General features: G+C 38.9%; 1 protein-coding gene across 1 annotated transcript in view; it reads left to right on the forward strand.

Moving 5' to 3' along the window:
• The first annotated feature begins 2,051 nt into the window (after positions 1 to 2,051).
• Positions 2,052 to 27,093, forward strand: part of LOC126812550 (orexin receptor type 2) — a 35,469-nt gene continuing 10,427 nt past the window's right edge. The window contains exon 1 of the mRNA XM_050539042.2: positions 2,052 to 2,445. The gene's annotated coding sequence lies outside the window, so the exon portion shown is untranslated. The remainder of the gene's footprint in view (positions 2,446 to 27,093) is intronic.

Genomic DNA, 27,093 nt, shown 5'->3' on the forward strand with positions numbered 1-27,093 from the left:
GGACTTGGATTTAATCTATTGGAAATAAACTGGATTTAATCTATATACATTTGGAATAAATGTGGAAAAATCGATGATTTAAAGACATCCCGTTGTTTTAGATCTACTTCAGGAATTAAGTGAACTGGAAGTGAACTGGAAGGAAGGAGAACCTGTATCTTACAACACAACACGGTTACTATTTGATTAAAATACAGATCTATATTTCGTTTCGTTTTTTTTTTATACTTTCGATGGTCTACACTACATGAAGATCTGACAAGTTATAGCGATAGGTCACGTCAGGGGTCAAAAGACCGACTTATGAACCTATGACGTCAGACATTTGATTAACCAATCAGCATTGATGTTACTAGGGGATTACCCACAGTTCCGTGAAAAACACGCCTAAAGCTCGCCGTAACAGACCGTTTCATTGGCTTATCCCTGACACCATTCAGAACACGAGTTAAATAACAACTCTTACAGATCCAAGTGTAGTAAAGACGATTGAACACGGTTACTATCTAACTGAAAATAAAACCCTGGATTTAATCCACCCTTACTCTTTGTTATACATTTAGAGTTTATCTTGAGAAATCGTGGATTTATGAGCGAACTTATCTATTTAGAGCATTGGAAACGGATTCTACACAGCCAGATACACAGAGCGAAAACCTGTTGATTCAGAGCAGTAGTAGCGGGCGTGAAACCATCAGATATTTAAAGCGAAAAATAAGACCTAAAAGTAAATACAGTGGTTTAATCGTATGTTGTATAGAACATTGATTAATAACATCGCCTGTCATATAGAACATTAATAACTTAGTATACATTTGGAGTTACTCTTCAAACAATCGCGGATATATTTAAATTCCTTAACTGAAATAAAGTGGTCTCGAATAAAGCGTGTTACACGTGTATCGCTTCTTGCATGGTATATCATTTACTAACAATATAATATACGTTATCCATCAAACATCGCGGATACATTTAGACCAGTAGAAACAGACGTTAAACAATGAGATATTCACAGAGAAGACCTGTAGGTTTAAAGTCCTTAAAGGAAATTAATTGTACTTATTAAATACAGCGTATTACATATGCATAGTAAATTAAATGACGGTTGGAGTTATTCTTCAGAAGTCGCAGATACATTTGAAGTCCTTCAAATCTAAACAAATTGTGGATTTATGGACAACATAGAGATTTAGAAAAGTTTAATTGAGAGCGAAAGCCTATATATTTTAAAAGTCTTAAAGGGGAAAAATAGACTTAAACACCGTGTGTTAAATGTGTATCGCATTTTGTAGAGTATATCATTTCTGACACTATGTACATTAAAGTCCTTAAAATCTGGACAAATTGTGGATTTACGGATAACCCATAGAGCAGTAGAAACACGCGTGAAATCGCCAGATATTTAAAGTAACAACCTATAGATTTAGAACAGTAGAAACAGGCGTGAAACCACCACAAAGATATTGAGAGAAATAGTCTAGATTTAAAATCCTTAATTGAAATAAAGTGTATGATACATATGTAACACATCTTATATAATCGATATAGATTTAGAGTTATACTTCAAAACGCGAAGATACACTAAAGTGGACTTTATACAACGTGTTACATGTGTATCGCATCTTGTATAGAGCATTTCTATATACATGTATATATTTGACGTCCTTCAAATCTGAAAAATTTGTGAATTTATGTACAACATATGGATTTAAAGCAGTGGAATTGAGATATTTATAAAGATTTAAGATTTAAAAGTCCTTCAAGTAAATAAGTTGGATTTAAACGCCGCGTGTTACATATGTATCGCATCTTGTATAGTGATAGTATTTTATACACATTTGACGTCCTTAAAATTTGAACAAATTGTGAATTTATATAGATTTAGAGCAGTTGGATATTTATAGCGATTTAAGATTTAAAAGTCCAATGGATTTAAACACCGCGTGTTACATGTGTACCACATCTTGTATATTGATAGTAATTATTGATTGAAAGTTGAGAGTTTAGTGCCAACACATCGATAAGAATCTTACTAAAGTCGACTAGCTCCATACCTCATGTATACTGTGTTACTAAGTCAGCCTTCGTGTTGTGTAGTGTTCCATATCAGTTCAACAGGAATCGTTGAGCCAGTTTAACTCGCTAGTAATTTATATTTTAATAAGGCGTGATATACAGAGTTAACGGGTACACTTTCTACGTATACCACAGTTTCTACATATATACCACAGTTTTTGCATATATATACCACAGTTTCGACACATATACCACAGTTTTTAAGTATATATCACAGTTTTTAAGCATATATACCACAGTTTTTAAGCATATTAGATTTAAAAATCTTCCTGATTTTAATCTTAGTTATTAAATATACGGAGAATGGAATTCCATATTTAAAAGTTTAACGGTTCGGATTATAGTGAAGAACACAGATTAGAAATAAAGGTGAGTTTCAATTCAAATTAAATTTATTTAGCTACACATTGACTTGTAATAAAATAAGCTTCAGTGGGGGCTTCCTATGGAATTGGGGGGGGGGGGGGGTGTCGCGGTGGATGGCCGAATGGTTAGCAGGTGCGCGCTGCGCTGTATCATACGGTCTATCATTGACTCGACTGGCGTGGTTTCGATTCTCCGGTTGTACGTGACAAGGAGTAGGGTCGCCTGTCCAACCCCGTGGGTTTTCTCCGGGTCCTCCGGTTTCCTCCCACTGCTAAAGACCCCTACGCGCAAGCGGATTATTGAAATAAAATTAACCCATATGTTAGTCCCGAAATGACCTAGTTTGTGTCGAGTGGACGTTAAACCCCTTTTCTCCCTCTCTCTCTATAATTGAAATTAAATTCATGGTTCAGCAATTTATTTAGCTATAAATTGGTTTGAAATAAAATAATCTTCGGTGAGCTTCCTAGGGGATAATATATACGCAATTCAATTTGACAGTATGAGGCATTTTGAAACATACAGTACTCGCTATCGAGTTGATCGACATTGTGTGAATTGTTTAAAGACCAAATTAAATAAGAGAGAGATAGAGAGAGAGAGAGAGAGAGAGAGAGTGTGTGTGAGAGAGAGAGCAGAGAGAGAGAAGAGAGAGAGAGAAGAGGGAGAGAGAGAGTTTAACGTCCACTCGACACAAACTAGGTCTTTAGCAGTAGCAGGGAACCGGAGGACCCAGAGAAAACCCACGAGGTTGGACAGGCGACTTTACTCCTTGTCACGTACAACCGGGGAATCGAAACCGTATGATACAACGCGCACACGGTAACCATTCGGCTACCCCTCCCCCCTCCCCATATTAAATAAAAACTTTCCATTGATTTACACACGCTACAATAATCAGTAATTGCTTTATTTTGAAATTTTGTTTATTTTTTTATTTATTTGTACAGAATTTAAAATATGATAATAGTTCTTTGTGTATATTACAAATTACTTTAAATTCTATATTTTTTTTAGCATCAACCGGGCTAATTAAGACCGGATTAATGCCTTTATATTGCACGATATCTTTCAAATAAATACTTTTAAATAACCGACATTATGACACATTAGATAAAGAGCTGGCAGTTACCACTATGTCCACACTATAAATGGATTGGTTGTCTTGTCGCTGCCCAAAAGTTGGATGTTAAGCCCTCATTTCTTTTTATATCATGACTGGACATATTGTTATTTTTTTCATTTGGTATACTATGTTAAAAGGGGCATTATGGGAGATTAGATAAAGAGCTGGCAGTTCTCACTATAATAGTTAAAAACTAGATAATGTAAAGGGAATTTGCTGAAAATTTCAGTCAAATTGATCCACACTGAACCGAAAATTTAGCGATTGAATTTTAGGCCTAGCCTTGATCATCATTACTTATGTCGGTACGATAAAAAAACATCGTCTCGATTATCCATTTTTTTGATTTAATCATTTGTTTTAGACATAAACTACAGCTCGTAAGCAGCTCGTGATTAGCAGGGGCTGATAAAGCGAGAGAGAGAGAGAGAGAGAGAGAGAGAGAGATGGGGTTTAACATCCACTCGACACAAACTAGGTCATTTCGGGACTAACATATGGTTTAATTTTATTTCAATAATTCGCTAGCGCGTAGGGGTCTTTAGCAGTGGGAGGAAACCAGAGGACCCGGAGAAACCCCACGAGGTTGGACAGGCGAACCTACTCCTTGTCACGTACAACCGGGGAATCGAAACCCCGCCAGTTGACTCAATGACAGACCGTGTGATACAGCGCGCGCGTGCTAACCATTCGGCCATACAACCCCCCGGCCGATAAAGATTTTAGTGCTTTATAGAGCCAGTCCCATAACAAATTGCGGGGTTTGGTGGTCGACTTATCTTCGCGTGCACTTCGGATCACAGTATGGGTTTGTGGTTTCGATCCAAACTTATACTTGGTCACCGGACGACTACAATAAGCTGTGTGAGTAAACTATTGGAATAGGGATATAAAGTAGTTTAATCTCTCTCTCTCTCTCTCTCTCTCTCTCTCTCATAATCGTGTGACTCCTCGCCTAATTGAAAGTTTATAATATATATATTTCCCTCCCTCCTATTGTTGATTGACATTTGGACACCTACTCCAACTATAAATGTTGAACATATCAGTAATACATTTATTCACTTCCATAGTCAAGTTGTATGATAACATCTGAAGCAGTTTAACATTTAAAATAATATTAATATGTAGGCTATTTGACTCTAGGCTTTTTTTAATATTGAATGTTCAGGAAATTGACATTCCTGCCAACTTGCCAGCCGACCTGTATTCGTAATACCGTTCAGCTATTGTTCTTAAACACTTCGGTTCTTGTAATGTAAGTTTTCAAACGAGTACATAAAATGGACTATATTTTGTTTTCGATTGTTGATTGTTGTTAGCACGTGCGCACTGTATCATAAGGTCTGTCATTGAGTCAACTGGTGGGGTTTCGATTCCCCGGTTGTACGTCGCCTGTCAAACCTTGTGGGTTTCCTCCGGGTCCTCCGGTTTCCTCCCACTGATAAAGATACCTACGCCCAAGCGAATTATTGAAATAAAGTTGAACTATGTATTAGTACCGAAATGACCTGGTTTGTGTCAAGTGGACGTTAAACCCATCTCTCTCTCTCCCTCCCCCCCCCCCCCTCTCTGTTTCTCTGTTTATATTTCGTCGATAAAGTACTACAGACCTTAAGACTATTGTATCTAGGATAAAGTCCCGTATGGTCTTTTCACACAGAATCTACCAGTTTTAGTAATTTGAAATATTCCTGTATCTACAATAAAGTCCCGTATGGTCTTTGAACACAGAATCAACCAGTATTATTATATTGAAATATCCCTGTATCTAGGATAAAGTTTCGTATTATCTTTTACATAGAATCAGCCAGTATTATTAAATTGAATAGGATAAAGTTTCGTATTGTCCAGAATCAACTAGTATTATTAAATTGAAATATTCCTATAGGAATTATCAAACAGTAAATTGGATCTCAACATACAAAGACAACACTCATCATATGTTTGATATACGAGAAACCGCGGGGAAATTATAACACGTGTATTGTTTGTCAACTATGTATTGATAAAGTCCCACATGTAACATTAAAACCAGGCCATGAACAAGTAATGCCGGGGCAAATTCGGAAAGCAATATTAAACATACATTATGCCAGAGCTAAATCTGCCTATTGCAGGTCTTTCTTTAGGCCTGAAATGTTATCTAAATTATTAATTAGACATTAATCAACTTATCCAGACCATAATAAACTCTCGATGTCATCACTAGCCTGCGATATTTACCTGATTAGGATCCGATTTGCTGCTCAACTTTCATTCATGATTTAATCATAAAATGAATAATCGAGATTCGAGACTATGTTTTTGTTTTATCGTACCGACTTTAGTAATGATGATCGAGGCTAGGACGAAAATTGAAACGCTAAATGTTTGGTTCTGAATGGATCAATATGACTGAAATTTTTAACAAATTCCCTTTACATTGTGTAGTTTTTAACTATTATAGTGAGAACTGCCAGCTCTTTATCTAATCTCCCATAATGTATCTTTAAAAGTTGGGTGTTATTAGGCCGAAGTCATCGTGTGCATAAAATAGTTTAAATATTTAACAAATATTCACGTTTATGATTCATTACTTCATTTACAAAACAATATACCCCCCCCCCCCCCCCAAAAAAAAAAAAAAAAAAAAAAAAAAAACCAAACAAACAAACCAAAAAACAAAAACAAAAATGTTAATCTTGAAAAGAAAAATTAGATTAAAATCAAAATTAAACTGAAAATACAAATTGATATTATTATGGGGTTATTAGTTGATTGATATCACCCTAGGTATTGTTATGGGTTATTAGTTGTGATATCACCCTAGGTGATTATTAATTGATTGATATTACCCTAGGTATTATTATGGGTTATTAGTTGATTGATATCACCCTAGGTATTATTATTGGGTTATTAATTGAGTGATATTACCCTGGGTATTATTATTGGGTTATTAATTGAGTGATATTACCCTAAGTATTATTATTGGGTTATTAATTGAGTGATATTACTGGGTATTATTATTGGGTTATTAGTTGAGTGATATTACCTTAAGTATTATTATGTGTTATTAATTGAGTGATATTACCCTAGGTATTATTTTGGGTTATTAGTCCCCATGTATTATTTTGGGTTATTAGTTGAGGGATATCACTCTAGGTATTACTATGAGTTATAAATTGTGCTATATTGCCCTAGGATGTATTGTTATAAGTTGAGTGATATTACCTTAGGAAGTATTATGGGTTATTTACGACCATACATAATACAATTACGCTGTTGATATACATCTCAAAGGTAGATAGTAGTATCAATATTGGTCCAAAATGACTCATTTACAAAAGTAATATCAAAGATTCGAGTCAAAACATTTTCGTTCCAAGCACGTTTTATCGACGGTCAAATTTACCGATGCAAGTATTGACGTTTGTTCCCAATACATCCAAGGGTAAACTTTACTTGATGTCAGCACTAACTAATATTGAGATTTTATTAAGAGGCCACCCTCGTTAAGCGGTCAGTCACGAAAATTCCCTGGAGTGGTTGCTTAATACAGATTCTACTGTATATCACAACCAAAGATAACGCCATCATTACGCTGTTTGATTTTCAAATATATTACAACCAAACATAATAGAGTTATTACGTCACTCGTTGTTTGATGCACGTATGAATAATATACAATCATTTAGACATTCTAAAGAGAGAATATTTGATTAAATCAGTTGAATAGATATGTGCACATTAATATCACCGTTTGATTAATCCATCTATTCAGTAGACCTGTGCATGGTAGTTGATTAGTTCTAATTCCCTGCACAACAGTATTATTACAATGGGTGCAGCGTTTGTCTTTGATAACTACTTACCGAGGCATGTACCCCCTCCCCACCGAATATAGAGAGATACTATTAATTAGTTCCAGTACTCTGTATAATGGCATTATTACGTCTGATGATTTCTGGTCTTGCATCAAATATCTCCATTTTTGAATTTAAAGAGAGAGGGAGATGGAGAACTTGGGTTTAACGTCCACTCGACATATACTAGGCCATTTCAGGACTAACACATGATTAGCCTTACATCAAATATCTTAATTTTTGCATTTAAAGGGAGAGAAAGTAAAATGGGGTTTAGCGTCCACTCGACACAAACTAGGTCATTTCGGGACTAACATATGATTCAATTTTATTTCAATAATTCTCTTGCGCGTAGCAGTGGGTGGAAACCGGAGGACCCGGAGAAACCCACGAGGTTGGACAGGCGCCCCTACTCCTTGTCACATACAACTGGGGAATCGAAACAACGCCAGTTGACTCAATGACAGACCGTATGATACAACACGCACGTGCTAACCATTCGGCCATCCAAACCCCTGAATTTATAGGGGCTGAACCACTAACACAATATTATTTATAATCTTTTAAATTAAATGCTCCATTTCAATCAATATTGATGTTCTTATCTTGCCGTGAAAATATATGATCCTATTATCCAACACTGTACACGCAATCAACGTAATGAACAAAGAAAAATATACCCTACAAGGCAATACCAAAGTAATTAGTAATGACTAATTCCTAAACGACAAAATAATGATAAACATGGACTAAGCAGACGTAAATGACCGTCGTTCAATTTGAACTGTTCAGGTATTTCACCGTCGTTCAATTTGAATTACAATCTTATTAAAATACAGATCTATATTTCGTTTCGTTTTTTATACTTTCTATGGCCTACACTACATGAAGATATGACATGTTATAGCGATAGGTCACGCCAGGGGTCAAAAGACCGACTTATGACCCTATGACGTCAGACATTTGATTAACCAATCAGCATTGATGTTACTAGTGGATTACCCACAGTTCCGTGAAAAACACGCCTAAAGCTCGCCGTCACAGACCGTTTCATTGGCTTATCCCTGACACCATTCAGAACACGAGTTAAATAATAACTCTTCCAGATCCAAGTGTAGTAAAGACAAGTAAAACGAAATTTTGAACTATAAAAACGAAACGCAATAGGATCTGTGTTTTAACCAGATTGATTTGAAAATATTGACTAGAATCAATGTGTTATACAGACACATGTTTATCTGTTATATGCTTGATAACGACTTGTGAAATCTTGTTGAAACGTATCAGTGAAATAAACCATAGTAATTGTTATCCATAAATAGTGTCTTATTTGATTATGTTCCAATTACTAAATGCCATTCAAAGAATATAATTGATTAGAAATTACAATAAATTATTTAAAAATAAATATAAATCACTTTACATACATTCATATTACATTAATATGTGCTTTTAGAACCATTTTGGTATATTGTAAGGTTCGATGTGCACGTAAGACAAATACCGTAACAATTGAATTTCGAAATAAGACTAGGTTGCACTCGACAAACATCGGCAGATTCCGTTACTCTACATCTTGCCTCGCCTATACAATTGCGATGCGGGAACGGCAGCGGCTTACTTATTATGAAAACTTGCCGCTTTTAAAAAGAAGTTATCAAAGTTGAAACGCGTGTAGAATTTTGAGTGCAAAGTTATCCTTGTTTGAAGAAAATCGGACAAACTTGAAAGATAAACAGCTTCAGACTTTGAAATATTTGTATGATAAAACATTCTTCAAAGGCGTCGTCATGGACAACGCCGTTGGTAATCCGGGAACTTGACGGTAGTTCCAATGGCGGACTTCGTCATACATCCGAGACTAGATGTAGGGTACTGGAATCTGCTGAGGTTTGCAGAGTGGACTAGGTTGTAGCTCCACTGTCCGGGCAAAATTTTCACCATAGCACACTGCATGGCGCATATCCGTCTTCATTGGCTCAGTCGGCGCAGAAGAGTAGGAATTAAACTCTATTTCAATTCATTTCATCTTACCCTTATGAACGTCATGAATCTAGATTGCATTTCCTCTGTTCAAGGGGGGTTGGATGGCTGAATGGTTAGCGTGCGCGCGCTGTATCATAAAGTCTGTCATTGAGTCGACTGGCGTGGTTTCGAATCCCCGGTTGTACGTGGCAAGGAGTAGGATCCTCCGGTTTCCCCCCACTGCTAAAGAACCCTACGCGCAAGCAAATTATGTAAATAAAATTAAACTATATGTTAGTCCCGAAATGACCTAGTTTGTGTCGAGTGGACGTTAAACCCCATTTCTCTCTCTCTCTCCCTCTGTTCAAAATTTCAGTATCCCCTTTGGAAATTATAGACAAAAAGTAATTTAACAATGTAGTTGAATTTCGAAATAAGACTAGGTTGTAGCTCTGCTGTTCGGACAAAACTTTCATGGTAGTACGCCAAGAATCTAGAGTGCATGCCCTCTATTAAAAATTTTTGTACCTCGTCTGGGAATTATAGACAGAGATTTAACAATGTAGTCATGATCGTCATTATAGTCTAAATTCTATTTATATCCTGTTCAACTATTCAAAGAAATCACTGACGTGAACATGTTTTAAATCTATTAGAAACAATGTTAATTAATAATTTAACGTAAATTGTTATCAATAAATCTATTAGGAGATATGTCATAATAATTTAATGTGAATTGTTATCAATAAATCTATTAGGATATGTCACCAAAGCCCAGATTAACCGGAGCGGGGCCCTGGGCAAGATTAAACGGTCTGTTATACAAGAATAATCACAGAGACCGTTGAGGGATTGCAGACTCGCCCAGTCTCCGCCCATCGCACAGCTAGAAGTTTAGACCGATCATTGAGTGGAACTTCGCAGAGAAGGTTGAGGGATTGCAGACTCACCCAGTCTCCACCCATCGCACAGCTAGAAGTTTAGACCGATCACCGAGTGGAACTTCGCAGAGAAGGTTGAGGGACTGCAGACTCAACCAGTCTCCACCCATCGCACAGCTAGAAGTTTAGAACGATCACCGAGTGGAACTTCGCAGAGAAGGTTGAGGGATTGCAGACTCACCCTGTCTCTGCCCATCGGGCCGCTAGAAGCCTAGACCGATCATTGAGTGGAACTTCACAGAGAAGGTTGAGGGATAGCTCGGTCACCGCCCTCCCGCCGCTAGATCGATTACCGTGAAACTTTCATCTGGAATTTGAATTTTTTCACGTTTTGCCATGAACCGCGGGGGCCCATGTCTATAATAATAACAGTTATATCAATTAGAAACAGTACAATGTTAATTAATAATTTAATGTGAATTGTTATCAATAGATCTAATAGGATATGTCATAATAATAGCAGTTCTATACCAGGCCTGTAAATTGTTATCCATCAATCTATTAGGAGATATAATAATTATATTAATTGTATCGAGAGCTGTGTAAATAAATATCACTGGTATAATCTATTTTACATGGTTATAACCGGATAGAACTATAAAGGTCATTATGAGTGATAACTATACAAAACATCGTACGTAGCAACCGTAGAATTGGTAAGGTTTTGTAAGTGACACAAACTGGGGGAGGGTGGGGTGGGGGAGAAATGGAGTTTAACGTCCACTCGAACCAAACTAGTCTACTTCGGGACTAACATATGGTTCAATTTTAATTCAATAATTCAAAACATCATATCATGCAAGCGTATTATGAAATGGTAAGGCATTGTAAGTGACACAAACCTACGAGGCTGGACAGGCGATCCTACTCCTGGTCACGTACAACCGGGGAATCGAAACCAGGCCAGTTGACCCAGTGACAGACATTATGAAACAACACGCACGCGATAACCCTTCAGCCCCCCCCCACCCCTGTGTTATGCTGAAAAATAAGAAACTATTTAATGCCCGCGTTCGACCATTCGGTCACCAAACCCCTACAGACATATAGAAAGCGTACTTGACCGTGGCCGCAATTTAAAGGGACAATAACACTCTTGCTGGCTTGAAAGCTCCAGAAAATAAATAATATCTCTATCTAAGTACTAGATGTTTAAGTGTCCTACCTGTTGTGTAAATTATCCATTACATCCTATTTTACTTGTCCAGAGGGTTCGAAAATATTTTTAAATCGAAGTTTCATTTGAAAAGGTTTACGTTAGACGTTTCAAACCATTATGTTGAATTTGTCAAAATTTTTAAATAAGGTGTGTTAAGATGAAATTTGTATCATCAATTAATTGAAATATTCTAAAATAGTACAATTTGTTGACCAGAATAAAGATTGGGACATATTATTCAGTTACAACAAGAGTGGTATTGCGCCTTTAAATATATCTCATTATTAGTAGGAGACACGATGGCTAAGCGGGTAAGACGCTGTCTCGCTAGCCTGGACGTCGGGTGTTCAATCCCTGCATTGGCCGAGAAAGTTCATCCAGATTTTCCGGCGTGGTTTCCCTTGTCAGTGATGCAGGACGGAGGGCCTGACAAGGACAGCTGTCTAGTTGTTCGGGTGGGACGAAAACCGAGGTCCCGTGTATACATTGGCATGAACGCAAAAGATCCCTTGACAGTTGGAGAGAGAGAGAAATGAGATTTAACGTCCACTCGACACAAACTAGGTCATTTCGATTTCGGGACTAACATATGGTTTAATTTTATTTCAATAATTCGCTTGCGCATAGGGTTTAGCGTCCACTCGAAACAAACTAGGTCATTTCGGGACTAACATATGGTTTAATTTTATTTCAATAATTCGCTTGCGCATAGGGGTCTTTAGCAGTGGGAGGAAACCGGAGGACCCGGAGAAAACCCACGAGGTTGGACAGGCAACCCTACTCCTTGTCAGGTACAACCGGGGATTCGAAACTACGCCAGTCGACTCAATGACAGACTTTATGATACAGCGCGCACGCTAACCATTCACCCCCTCCCCCTCCCCTTAACAGTTGGAAGTCGATAAAAGAGTAGGCCATAGTGCCGCTGTCCGGGCAAATTTCCCTTATAGCACAATGTATAGTGTATGCCTGTCTTCAGTAGCCGAGTTCGGAGCAGAACAGTAGGACGTTAAACCCCATTTCATTTCATTTCATATAATATAATAGTGAAACATATGATATAACGGTAATGATCAATTGATTATTGCAATATTATCAAATGAAACCTATCGACCACTATAAACTATAATAATAAAATCTAATTATTTATATGTGTGAGTAGATTATATAATAATCACACCATTATGAAATATAATCTTATATTATATGAATATCATTTGTTAGTGGGATATAATAGTAATTGATCGTCTAAATATCCCCAGCGTCACTTTAAATTACTAGTGTTGAACAGGTGTCTGAAAGACCTTATATTATGGTATTGTAATCAGCATATATTTTATGTAATAGCGTGAAAGTTGTAATTGCTCTTTAGTCGTCTGTTGTATAATAATGAAGGCGGGAGGGGGGAGGCGGGAGGGGGTATCATTAGGTCTGTCTTTGAGTCAACTGGGGTGGTTTCGATTCCCCAGTTGTCTCGACAAGGAGTAGGATCGCCTGTCCAACTTCGTGGGTTTTTATCCGGGTTCCCCGTTTTCTTCCCCCCACTACTAAAGACCCCTACGCTCACTGGAATTATTGAAATAGGATTTAACTATATGTTAGTCACGAAATGACCTAGTTTGTGTCGAGTGGACGTCTCTCTCTCCCTCTCTCTCTTTCTCTCTCTCTCTCTTTCTCTCTCCCCCTCTCTCTCTCTCTCTCTCTCTTTGTATAAAAATGGCGGGAAATATCACTAGGTCACGAAAGACATTAACCAGGGGTTATCATAATTATATAATTTGTTAAACAGAAGAGAGAGCGAGAACGAGGGAGAGAGAGAGAGAGAGAGAGAGAGAGAGAGAGAGAGAGTACGAGACTTTATTCTAGATACAGGAATATTTCAATGTAATAATACTGGTTTATTCCGTGTGAAAAGACCATACGAGACTTAATTCTAGATACAGGAATATTTTAAATTACTAAAACTGGTTGATTCTGTTTGAAAGACTACACGAAACTTTATTCTAGATACAATAGTTTAAGTACTTTATCGAAGAAATATAAACAGAGAGAGAGAGAGATGGGGAGAGAGAGAGAGTAACGCCAACTCAACAAAACTAGGTCATTTCCGGACTAACATATGGTAATCTTTATTTCAACAATTCACTATCGCGTGTAAGTGAAATGAAATGAAATGGGGTTTAATATCCTACTGTTCTGTCTCGACTGGGCTAATGAAGAAGAGCATACGCCATATAGTGTGCTATGAGGGACATTTTGCATGGACAGTGGCGCTATATACGGCCTACCCTTATATAAAATTCCAACTTCAAGGAACATACTACGTATACGCCAATGTTTACACGGGACTCCGGATTTTTCGACCCACCCGAACGACTATAATCGCAGATGGGTCTTTAGCGACCGCAGGATACCCGAGACTCAGGACAAAACCACGAGGTTAGGCAAACAAATCTACTCATTGTTGCGTGATCGGGTGTTCAATCCCTGCATTGGCCGAGAAAGTTCATCCAGATTTTCCAGTGTGTCTCCCCCTTGACAGTGATGCAGGACGAGGGGGGGGGGCTGACAAGGACAGCTGTCTAGTCGTTCGGATGGCACGAAAAACCGAGGTCCCGTGTACACATTGACGTGCACGTAAAGATTCCTTGACAGTTGGAATTTGATATAAGAGTAGGCCGTAGTGCAACTGTCGGTGCAAAAATTCCCTCATAGCACACTGTATGGCGTATGCCCCTCTTCATTAGCCCAGTTCGGAGCAGAACAGTAGGACGGTAAACCTCATTTCATTTCATTGTTGCATACAAGCTTGAATTCCAAACCACCACAGACCTTATGATCTAAAGCACGCGCGTTAGGCTATTTATAGCACCTTCATTTAGTCGCGCACAGATATCTGAGTATGTGTGGTAATTTGTCAGATACCAAGGGGCAGTTTTAATTAGATTGTCGACACATTCAAACACTGACAGCTGCTGTATTGGTACGTGAATCAACTTGTCTATCAACTTGTATTCGTGGTGTAACGTTTATAAGGTCACATGATAGACAAACCACAATAGTCGTCGTTCCATCACCATTATTAATGAGGCAAGGACTCGACATTCATGATTTAAGCTACATAGACAAAACACAATAGTTGTCGTTCCGTCACCATTCTTAAAGAGACATGAACTAGACATTCGAGATCTGAACCAGTCAATTTTCAGCGCGTGCGCATTGCATCATAAGGTCTGTCATTGAGTCAACTGGCGTGATATCGATTCCCCGGTTGTACGTGACAAGGTTAAGGATCGCCTGTCCAACCTCGTGAGTTTTGTCTGGATTCTCCGTTTCCCCCCTACTGCTAAATTAATGAATTAAAATTGAACCATATGTTAGTCCCGAAATGACCTAGTTTGTTTCGAGTGTACGTTAAGCCACAAAAAAATACAGTTTGAACTAAAGCAAGTACGTTTAGCGGCTTTAAAATGAACTGGAGGTGGAGACTATGGATAAACTTTCTCGGATAATGCAGGGATCGAACACGCGACCTCCAGGCTAGCGAGTCAGCTTCTTAACCACTTAGCCAACGTGATTTAGTGATATAAAGAAATCATTAAACGGTAATAATGAGAACCAACTGATAAATGACGTATTGATTTCCTACCCGCGAGGGAATATTTATTTTTGTTTAATCTTTGAAAATCTATTATCAATAAATATAATGAGAAACAAAAAGCTAGAATCAGGACTGAAACCAGTTAACTTGTTAAGAATAATTTTCTTTTCACTCTGCAATAGGTTGGGTACGAAAATGACCATGTTTTACGAACTTCGATAATTAAACTAGTTAAGGATACATTATGCAAGAGCTAAATCGTCTCTAAATTTATTAAAATTCAAATATATCTATTGACGTATAACAGGTATCTTGTATTATTAATATAGCATGATATGGTGATCAATCAGAGAAAGATTTAGATAAAGAGCTGACAGTTCTCGCAATAATAGTTTAAATAAACATTATGCAAGAGCTAAATCTGCCTATTGCAGGTCTTTCTTTAGCCCTGTAATTTTATATAAACTATTAATTAGACATTTATTAACAACACGAGACCATAATCAACTCTCGATGGCATCGGATACTTAAGATTTTAACTAGATTAGAACGGTTCGCCTTTTAAAAATTTAATTTAAAAATGGGAAAGCGAGGCTAAGTCTCGAATATACCAATGCCCTGGTTACCACAATGCACACGTCTTGTCCAAACAACAGTGATAACATGGCTCAGAATGAAGTAAATTGAATGGCAAGAAGTGAAATTAAATGGGGTTTAACGCCCTACTTATCTGCACCGACTGGGATAATGAGGACGGGTATACGCCACGCAGTGCTCGGGCAGTGGCGCGAGGGCCTACTCTTATTTTGAATTCCTTTACGTGCATGCCAATATATACAAGGACCTCGGCTTTTCATTCCATCCGAAGGACTAGACACTGACCTTGCCAGGCCCTCCGTCCTGCAACACTGACAAAGAGTAACCCTGGGGCCTGTTTCACGAAATTTTAACTATAAGATAAAATCCAAATTTTAGTAAATTGATTGGATAATAATAGATTGATTTTAGTGCTTAGCCAATCAAAATTGAAGTATCTACTAAAAATTGGATTTTATCTTTAGTTAAGATTTTGTGGAACAGGGCCCAGATCTATATTTCGTTTTTTTATATATATACATTCGAACATTCGAATGTTCTTAGTTGTAGTTGCTACATGTACATGTAGTTTGTATCGGTGAAGTGAGAGAGAGAGAGAGAGAAATGGGGTTTAACGTCCACTTAACACAAACTAGGTCATTCCGGGACTAACACATGGTTCAGCGTCTTATTCACTAGCAAGAAATAGCGTCTAGTCCATGTAACAGTTTGGTGTGCACGTAACCGAACCCTTGGCACTTGGAATCGGACATAGAGTTGACGGTATTGCAAATGTCTGGACAAAACTTCCCCCATGGCAGGGGGTGGATGGCCGAATGGTTAGCTCGAGCGCGCTGTATCATAAGGTCTGTCACATTGAGTCAACCGGTTGGGTTTCGATTACTTGGTTGTACGTGACAAGGAATATGGTCGCCTGTCCAACCTCGTAGTTTTTCTCCGAGTCCTCCGGCTTCCTCCCACTGTTAAAGACCCCGACGTGCAAGCGACTTATTGAAATAAAATTGAACCATATGTTAGTCCCGAAATTACCTGGTTTGTGTCGGGTGGACGTTAAACCCTATTTCTGTCTGTCTCCCTCTGTCCCTCTGTCTCTGTCTCTGTATCTATCTCTCGCTCTATCTCTCTCTCCCATGGCGTACGTACTGTTACATGTCTGGGCAAAACTTCCCTCATGGCGTACGTAGTGTTACATGTCGATGGTTTAGCTGATTACACAATCGACAAAACACTAGAAACCTTGAAACTTGAAAGCTTTGTTCATTAAACCGCTTGCTGATATTTTATTATTAATGAATTACAGACTATTCTGTATCATGTCATCTGATATCGCCAACCATTCATACAGTCATCATCTGATATCTTATACCATTCATACAGCCATCACAATGACCTATATTTAAACAAAACCCAGCTAGAAACACACATGTATAATTAACGACTTGCAGGTTTTACAATAGAATAGAGTGTAATGACTCGTCACCAGAGAGAGAGAGAGAGAGAGAGAGAGAGAAAGAGAGAGAGAGCCCGGAGAAAACCCACGAGTTTAGATAGGCGACCACACCACTTGACTCATGTGTTTTCTCCGGGTCCTCCGGTTTCCTTCCACTGCTAAAGACCCCTACGCGCAAGCCATTTCTTGAAACACAATTTAACAATGTGTGAGTTCCGAAATGACCTGCTTTGTGTCGAGTCGTACGAGCGGCTTTTGACCCTATGACGTCAGATATTGATTAATTAATCAGCTTTGACGTTTCTAGTGGTTTACCCACAGTTCCGTGCATGACACGCCAAGATGGTTTCATTGGCTAATCCCTCACATCTAGAACACATGTTATACAACAACTCTTCCAGATCCCAGTGTAGTACAGAAATTTTGAACTATAAAAACCGAAACGAAATAGTATCTGTGTTTTAATCAGATTGCGTGTAAATGGATCTATAGTCGCCTGCTAGATAAAGAATGGCGGGGACAAGAGAGCGAGAGAGAGAAAGAGAGAGAGAGAGAGAGAGGGAGAGAGGGAGAGATGGGTTTAACGTCCACTCGACACAAACTGGGTCATTTCGGGACTAACATATGGTTTAATTTTTATTTCAATAATTCGCTTGCGCGTAGGGGTCTTTAGCAGTGGGAGGAAACCGAAGGACCCGGAGAAAACCCACGAGGTTGGACAGGCGAACCTACTCCATGTCACGAAAAACCGGTGGAGGGAAATAGTCTAGCATGTAAGAGAAGTATAATTGACAATCTAGTTATTTGTTTATGGATCCAGCACGTGACAGAATTATTCACCGACTGTAATTTGTTTATGAGATCATAAATTATTATTACATAGTTTAATAGTCACTTTTATTGCAAACTTCTTTCCGTGTATCGTCCGTTTATTGCAAATTACTTCGAGGCCTGTCTATGTTATTGGATCGCACTGTAACCCAGGTATCATTTAATCTTGTGTATCTAGCACTAAATTCAGGAAATTCGTTTAATATCTAATCTTTGTTTAAAAATTCGTAAAAATCGTTTAAAATCACCAAAAATTTTGAACGAATGTCAAAGAAATAAGTGCTAGATGCACAAGATTAAATAATACCTGGGCCCTTATTCACGAAAACTTAAACTAAGATATAATCGAAATTTTAAGAAATACTGCAATTCGATTGGCTGACCAGTAAAATCAATTTGCATATATCCAATGAAGTTGCAGTATTTCTTAAAATTTCGGTTTTAACTTAGTTTAAGTTTTCGTGAATAAGAGCCCAGAGTTACAGTGTCGGGAGATGGTAATTGTATAGGCCCTGTTGAGGAGGTTCGGGAATGGCCGCTTTATATAAATGAGTATTTTGGGGAATACTAGCCCTAACCCTCACCCTAACCCTTTTAAGAGGAGTAGAAGGTAAATTGGATTAAAGTACAGTCTTCTAAAAAGAATTAAGTTCAGGGTTGGTAGGGATTTGGAGAAACATTTTGATAGATAAAGTTTTAAATAAGTTTTTAATTTAAGTGTATCATCCAATCACACAGTTTATACGCATTCAATATACACAATATCTTAAAAGGTGTTCACCACCGAGAAAAGGTGTTCACCACCGAGAAAAGGTGTTCACCACAGAGAAAAGGTTTCTACCACCGAGAAAATGTGTTCATCGCCGAGAAAAGGTGTTCACCACCGAGAAAATGTGTTCACCACCGAGAAAAGTTGTTCACCACCGAGAAAAGGCGTTCACCACCAAGAAAATGTGTTCACCGAGAAAAGGTTTCTACCGCCGGGAAAAGGTTTATACCGCGGAGAAAAGGTGTTCACCACCGAGAAAAGGTTTCTACCGCCGCGAAAAGGTTTATACCGCGGAGTAAAGGTGTTCACCACCGAGAAAAGGTGTTCACCACAGAGAAAAGGTTTCTACCGCCGCGAAAAGGTTTATACCGCGGAGAAAAGGTTTACACAGTGGAGAAAAAGTTGTTCATGTTTTTTTTTTATTTACCACAGTTTTCATTGGGAAACACTGGTTCATTGTATTGCAGAGTGAATCTATCTCATGTGTGGTAAATTACAAGAAAAATGTATAAATTAAAGATGCATTATGGGAGATTCGATAACGAGTTGTCCGTTCTCACTATAATAGTTAAAAACTAGATAATGTAAAGGCAATTTGTGGAAAATTTCATTCAAATTGATCCACTATGAACCGAAGCTAAGCGATTGAAATTTCCGCCTAGCTACTAAAGTCAGTACGATAACAGCATAGTCTCGATTATCCAGTTAATCGTTAATTAATGTCTAATTAATAATTCAGATAACCTTTCAGGCCTACAAAACCCCTGCAATAGACAGATTTAGCTCTTGCATAATGTATGTTTAACGAATTGCACCAATAGGCAACCGTATTATTAATGACAGCCGATTATTCTGACTTACTGCCGCTTTAAATACAACAATATCAAATATTTTGCCGATATGGTGATCCATTCCATTAATCAGCAAAGCATATAAAATATCTGGCAACTATGACCGTCAAAAAGAAATGAAATGAAAATGAAATGGGGTTTAACGTCCTACTGTTCTGCTCCTATACTGGGCTAATGAAGACGGGCATACGCCATACAGTGTGCTATGAGGGAAATTTTGCCCGGGCAGCGGCACTACCGCCTACTCTTATATCGAATTCCAACTGCCAAGGGATCTTTTACATGCATTCTAATGTATACACGGGACCTCGGTTTTTCGTCTCATCCGAAGGACTAGACAGCTGTCCTTGCCAGGCCCTCCGTTCTGCACCACTGACAAGGGGAAACCACGTCGGAAAATCAGGATGAACTTTCTCGGCAGGGATCGAACACCCGACCTCCAGGCTAGAGAGCCAGCGTCTTAACCACCTAGCCACCGTGACTCCCCCGTCAAAAAGAACTCACATGGCAAACAGTACCAAATATTTGTTTGCCATATAATATGATCATCCATATGATCAAATGCTACTCATATCAAACATTTGGCGGCTGTGGTCGTCCGTAAATCTAAATTTGAAATAATCTGTGATAGAGTGATTCATTAAAATTCTTACCGCGCATGTCCCTTGTGACCTCATCATCATTGGAATCTGTCAGCAGATACTTCACAATAATGCTTATAATATCCCACGAGATTTGGCGATGATAATGATGTCATTAGCTGGAAAAAACGATTAAAATGATGACGTCATATTTGTTATTTGCTTTACGATTTTTTTTATTTATATGCGAGAGAGAGAGAGAGAGAGAGAGAGAGAGAGGGGGGGAGATAGAGAGAGAGATAACCGAGGTTTAACGTCCACTCGACACAAACTAGGTCATTTCGGGACTAACATTTGGTTAAATTTATATCATAATGATTTACTTGCGCGTATGGGTCTTTAGAAGTGGGAGGAAACCGGGGACCCGGAGAAAACCCACGAGGTTGGACAGGCGACCCTACCCCTTGTCACGTACAACCGGGGAATCGAAACCACACCAGTTGCGTCAATGACAGGCTTTATGATACAGCGCGCACGTGCTAACCATACAGCTAGTCAATCCCCAGATTATCGAGCCAGGGTTTTTCTCACTGAGCCACCGTGGCTCCACCTTTTTTACTGAAACAACTTTCTCGAATGACGACCAGACACTTTAATTCATATATCACAGCCATTTCTTCATTTGTTTACAAAAGACATGGCTTCTACTACAAATAGGCAAATTTTCCCTGGATGACAATTAACATGTCTTCCATTACAAATATAGACAAATTCTTCCATGTTGTATGTCTTCTTGTATCCAGAAACCATAGACGTGCAACATTCATCTTACTTTGTTGGGTTCGCGTTATATTTCTATTTTGATATTCAGAAAAACGGGTATTTACGGCGCGATTCGTTTGGTATTTGGTAGCTGTTTGCCGTTTTCTCGGAGGAGGGTGTTAACTGTTTTCTGGGAGGAGAAGGGGTTAGCTGTTTTTGGGAGGTAGGGGTTAGCTGATTTCTGGGAGGAGGGGTGGTTAGCTGTTTTCTAGGAGGTGGGAGGGTGTATTAGCTGTTTTCTGGGAGGAGAGGGTTAGCTGTTTTTTAGCTGTTTTTTGGGAGGTGGGGGTGGCTGTTTTCTGAGAGGAGGGGTGGTTAGCCTTTTTCTGGGAGGAGGGGGTGGGCTGTTTTCTGAGAGGAATGGGGTAGCTGTTTCCTGGGAGGAGCGGTGGCTTAATTCTACGTTCAGTGACTTAGCTAGTATGGCGTTAGCCCACTAACCAGGATGTTCCTGGATGTTCCAACGTGGTAACCCAATGTCAGTGTTGCAGGATACGGGGACGGGCAAGGAACATTGGACGTAAAACCGAGACGTGTCTGCGCACGTAAAAGAATCTTTGACCGTTGGGCAGAAACGGAGCTCTCGTTCCCTCGTTACACACAGCATTAGCTTGGATGGTGCCGAAAAATAGGCCGTTACATCTCATTTCATTTCATATTTTTTGAATACACAGACGATGTAGCGGCTCATGATGACTACAATACATATGAATCACACTAAAGATGCTATCACCATTATACAGGAGGTCAACTAGTTAATCCCTGGTAATACTGCTAGCTTTATATGGATCTAACACATGGAATTGGAATATTAATGAGTTCTTTAAAGTGGCGATATGTACTTATAACATCAAGATTTCACATATCGAAAGAAGCGGTGTTATCGATAAGAAACAAAAACCTCTCGTCGGATGGAGCGAAAAATGAAAGGTTATTGCTCTGGCAAAATTCATGCCCACCACCATCGTACAATACGAGTCTCAAAGATGTCATTTATAAACACGTGGATTCATCGCAAGCTGATACCAGTATTCTTTACCGTAGACTCATACCAGGATTCTTCAGCGGGCTTACGCCATTTATCGTCAACATAGTAGTATCAGAGTTCTTGAGCAGAAAGAGGCCCATTAAGAAAAGGGGACATAAGGGTTCATTAACAGAGGAACATCGGGGTTCGCTCACAGAGGAGCATCCGGGTTCGCTAACAGAAACACCAGGGCTCGTTAACAGAGAAACCCCAGGGCTCGTTAACAGAGAAACCCCAGGATCTTATTCCATGCCCATCAATGTTACTTATCAGGTTGACTTGACCTGACTTGACGTGGGGCTTAACACCCGCTTCGCAGACAATCGCCGCAGGTTCGCAGTACCAAGTTTTAAGCCAACCACAACGGTGGAACACCCCATGATGACCGGTGTCATGTTAATGATAGAGGTCGTTAGCAGGCCACATTTACTCCTCAAGTTGACTCGACTTCACGCCGGGCTTAACGTCCGCTTACACATAGGGTGGTATCGCAGACTGTCACCTCAGGTTCCCCAGTACCAAGCTTTAAACCAACCAGAACGGTGGAACACCCTAGACTATAAATTGTTATCTGATGGTCATTGTTATGTTAATGATATAGAGGTCGTTAGATGGAATTGATCTGATATTAGTAGGAGTTTCACAGGCTACATTATAAATCTAATAGGGTAATTAACTCTTTGTGTAGGAATCTCATCTCTTTAACATGGCGTTGATAGTAAACCCCTGGCACATATTAATAGGAACCATTTGTTTTTCTTGTATATATAGAGAATGGTTTGACATAGGCTAAATCTGTTGCACAATCTCGTTTTAGACAGAAACGTACATCTCGTGTCCAGCTCGTGATTAGCAGGACCAGTTTAGTGATTAAAAATACATTATGACGTCACATTAATAATGACGTCATTGCATTAATCATATTAAACATACATTATGCGAGAGCTAAATCTGCCTATTGCAGGTCTTTCTTTAGGCCTGAAATGTTATCTAAATTATTAATTAGACATGAATTAACTTATCCAGACCATAATCAACTCTAGATATCATCGCTAGCCTGTGATAATTACTGGATTAGGATCCCATTTGCTGCTCAACTTTCTTCCCTGATTTAATCATGAAATTGATAATCGAGACTATGTTTTTTTATCGTACAGACTTTAGTACTGCTGTTTACAGTATCTAGTTTTTAACAATTAGAGTGCGAACTGCCAGCTCTTTATCTAATCTCCCAAAATGTATCTTTAATAGAGCCCGTCCCATAACTATCGCGGGATTTGGTGGTCGACTTGTCTAAGCGTACACTTTTGATCATAAGATCTGTAATTGAGTCAAGTATGGGTTTGTGGTTTCGATCCAAACTTATACTTGATCACCGACGACTACAATAAGCTGTGTGAGTAAACTATTGGAGTAGGGATATAAAGTAGTTTAATCTCTCTCTCTCTCTCTCTCTCTCTCTCTCTCTCTCTGTATATCACTCGCTAAACTGGAGGGGGTATCTCTCTCTCTCTCTCTCTACGCCCCTCTCTCTCGCTCTCTCTCTCTCTCTACGCCCCTCTCGCTCTCTCTCTACGCCCCTCTCTCTCGCTCTCTCTCTCTCTACGCCCCTCTCTCTCTCTCTACGCCCCTCTCTCTCGCTCTCTCTACGCCCCCTCTCTCTCTCTACGCCCCTCTCTCTCTCTCTACGCCCCTCTCTCTCGCTCTCTCTACGCCCCCTCTCTCTCTCTACGCCCCTCTCTCTTTCTCTCGCTCTCTCTCTCTCTCTTGTGTAACCCATTTCAAACACCTTCAACTCTTTTGCCGCTTTTTTAAAAAAAAGAAAATAAGTGGACAAGTTAATACACGCGTAGCTCCATTCGACATCTTAACACTTACCACGTGTGTTTGATATTACTGTATAAAATACTACAGTAAAGAAATCTGTCTAACTCGGAATCATTAATTGAAGCCTCATTGCTATTGTATTGTGAGCGAACACTATGATTATATCAGGTTTCGAGTTCCACATTTCTTATTCCGTGTCACGTTATAAATGACTTGTCATAAACTCGCCATTTTCTTCGCTCATTATATCTCGCTGGATGTTAAAGGGACACTGCCCTTTATAAACTCGCCATTTTCTTCGATCATTATATCTCACTGGATGTTAAAGGGACACTGCCGTGTATAAACTCGCCATTTTCTTCACTCATTATAAATCACTGGATGTTAAAGGGGCACTGCCGTGAATAAAGCAATTTATTTCTTCAGATATTGCGCGATTTGGGTATGTTGTGTGTGACTTAGTTTTATTTTACGTTCACCTCCACCGAAGTTATATCACTGACATGTTGAGTATGTCTTTGCATCGACACTTTTGTGGTGGGGTTTCTGTTCGTGGAATGTCGCCTTATGCCTAAGGTTTCCTATATATATATATTTTCGTCGCTTACCGTGGAAGAACGACGCGTAGCATTACGGTTGTGCTAATTGTTTTGAACACGATTTGGTAGTAAATTGCCAAAACGTTGCTTTTTTTTCAGAATATTCTGTTGATTTGGAAAATATATGATTTATTCAACAACAAGTATAATATAGCAGCAACTGTAGACTTTTCTTGCGAACATTTTGAGCCATATTCTATAACCATAGGTCAATCTGGTCAGAAAGTTATGAAGGTTTCCCTGACGCGCTCAATTTCAATGAAATAACGGCGTCCAATTCTAAAGATAGCCGCCGAAATGGCATTTAGCAAATTAAATCGGAAGTCCATCAACCAAACACCAGGTTAACTGAAAATCATGGTTGAATTTATTCATCATATTGGTCATGATACTACTCTGTTTCACAGATTATTTGATAAAAAAAACTGACGTATAGATTCTGTTGTGGTTTTTCTAGTCTCGGTCGCCAAGAACCTCTAAGGCTTCAACGTACGCTGCCAATATTTGACAAAAAGTTCCATTGGCCATAGGTAACCAGGAGTTTTTATGTGGTTGATTATCCAGTATCTTTGGCCAAGTCAAGTAAGAGTTGCACCAATTCGCGCAATAAATCCCATAATTCTTGCATTAATATAAACAAACATGTATAGTGATCACGAATTAGGATTAATTTTTTAAAAAAAACCCATGGATATGGTCCATGAAAAGAGAAATTTTTACAAAAAATAAGAAATTAAGAGTGTTGGATATTTAGCTGGCAATGCAATCAAACGGATTTTCTGAAATGGCATTCTTAAATTAATTTCATCGGCGTAAACGTCTTGTTTTAGGACTAGTTACCTCCCCTAAACTTTGTCTATGATACTGTAAAAGACCGGATACTTTAGCCAATGGCCTATTATTCTCAAATGTTGACAAGGCATCCAGACAGGATGATAGAGACTATGATTTTTCAGGACTAAGATTATCACAAATTAGATATATTAAATACAACGTACCGGAAATCCTCGTATTTAATCCCTGCCGTTATTAAGCCCATGGGCTAAATAACGAGTTTAAATTTCGATTTAGAGTGGTCTCCCTTTTAAATTTTCAAACCACATGTGAACTACAGGCTAAGAGATGTTCTCCAGTCACATTCCGGTATTGTACTGCCAGGAGAGGACCAACTCAGTGACGACCCGTTCGAGGATTCCAGTTCAGACGAGGACATTGATGGGTAACTGATGCTCACCATACTAGTAAAAGCTAGCCTTGAGATTTGATTTGTTCAAAAAACTTTGAAATTTAAAGTTTATGGACAGTTTCTTTTTGTATTTGGGGGGTTGGGTGGCCGAATGGTTAGCACGTGCGCGCGTGCTGTATCATAAGGCCTGTCATTGAGACAACTGGCGTGGTTTCGAATCCCCGGTTATACGTGACAAGGAGTAGGGTCGCCTGTCCAGCGTCGTGGGTTTTTTCCGGGTCCTCCGGTTTCCTCCCACTGCTAAAGACCCCTACGCGCAAGCGAATTATTGAAATGAAATTAAACCATATGTTAGTCCCGAAATGACCTAGTTTGTGTCGAGTGGACGTTAAACCCCATTTCTCTCTCTCTCTTTTTGTATTTCAGAACATTTATGTGACGGTGTATCACAATTGTCTTTTAAAAGCCATTTTTATTGATGAATTTGGTTCGTTCCATTTAAAATTATAAAAAGAACCCAAATGTTTGTCGTTTTTTCCTCTTTTCGAATTCAAGCCCTGGGCTTAATTTCAGAAGAAATGTTTCATCACTGACATGATCAAATTCGAAATTAAGCCCAGGGCTTAAATACGAGAATTCCCGGTATTTGTAAATTGATAGAAACCCTCTTACACAAGCCATTAAAACAAAGACATACCATATTTAAATACGAAATTCACCCATCATATCTATGGTGGATTCTAAATCATCTCTCTCCTTGTAATATGAGTAATTATTTCTAGTATATACGAGACAGTCCGCATGAATCTCTATCATTATATACGTCCATTATGTATAATTTTCTCTATCTATTAACTGTAGGTCGCTGTATCATTATTTAACATTAACTGTAGATTATCGTTAGGTAACTTTGTGTTATGAAGAGGGGGGGGGGCAAGTTTAAACGACGGGATGAGGCATGTGGAAGGGTTGTCTAACGCTAAGATCTTTCATTGAGTCTAGTGTCCAACGGTATGTTTAACTCGAGACAGTTCGCACGAATCTCTATCATTATATACGTCCATTATGTATAATTTTCTCTAGCTATTAACTGTAGGTAGCTGTATCATTATTTAACATCAACTGGGGTGATTGAAAACTTTAGAGTAAAATTAGGTGACTTCGTGAATCTACTTTAATTACCCTTCCGAGAATTCTACTTATGAAGGGGAGGAAATGAAATGGGGTTTAACGTCTCACTGTTCTGCTCCGACTGTGCTAATGAAGACTGGCGAAGGGGAGCGGGTGACCGGACAAGTCTAAACGAGGAGGTGGGGCATGTGGAAGGGTGGTCTAACGCTAAGGCCTTTCTTTGAGTCTAGTGCCGTGGATTTGATCTCAAGCTAGTAAGTAGCGCCACCTGCCAAACGTCGTGGGTTTGATCTCAAGCCGGATATTATGGTCCCCTGTCTAAGGTCGTGGGTGTACTGTGGTT

This window comes from Patella vulgata, chromosome 1, assembly GCF_932274485.2.
Source record: "Patella vulgata chromosome 1, xgPatVulg1.2, whole genome shotgun sequence".
Taxonomy (NCBI): Eukaryota; Metazoa; Mollusca; class Gastropoda; family Patellidae; genus Patella; species Patella vulgata.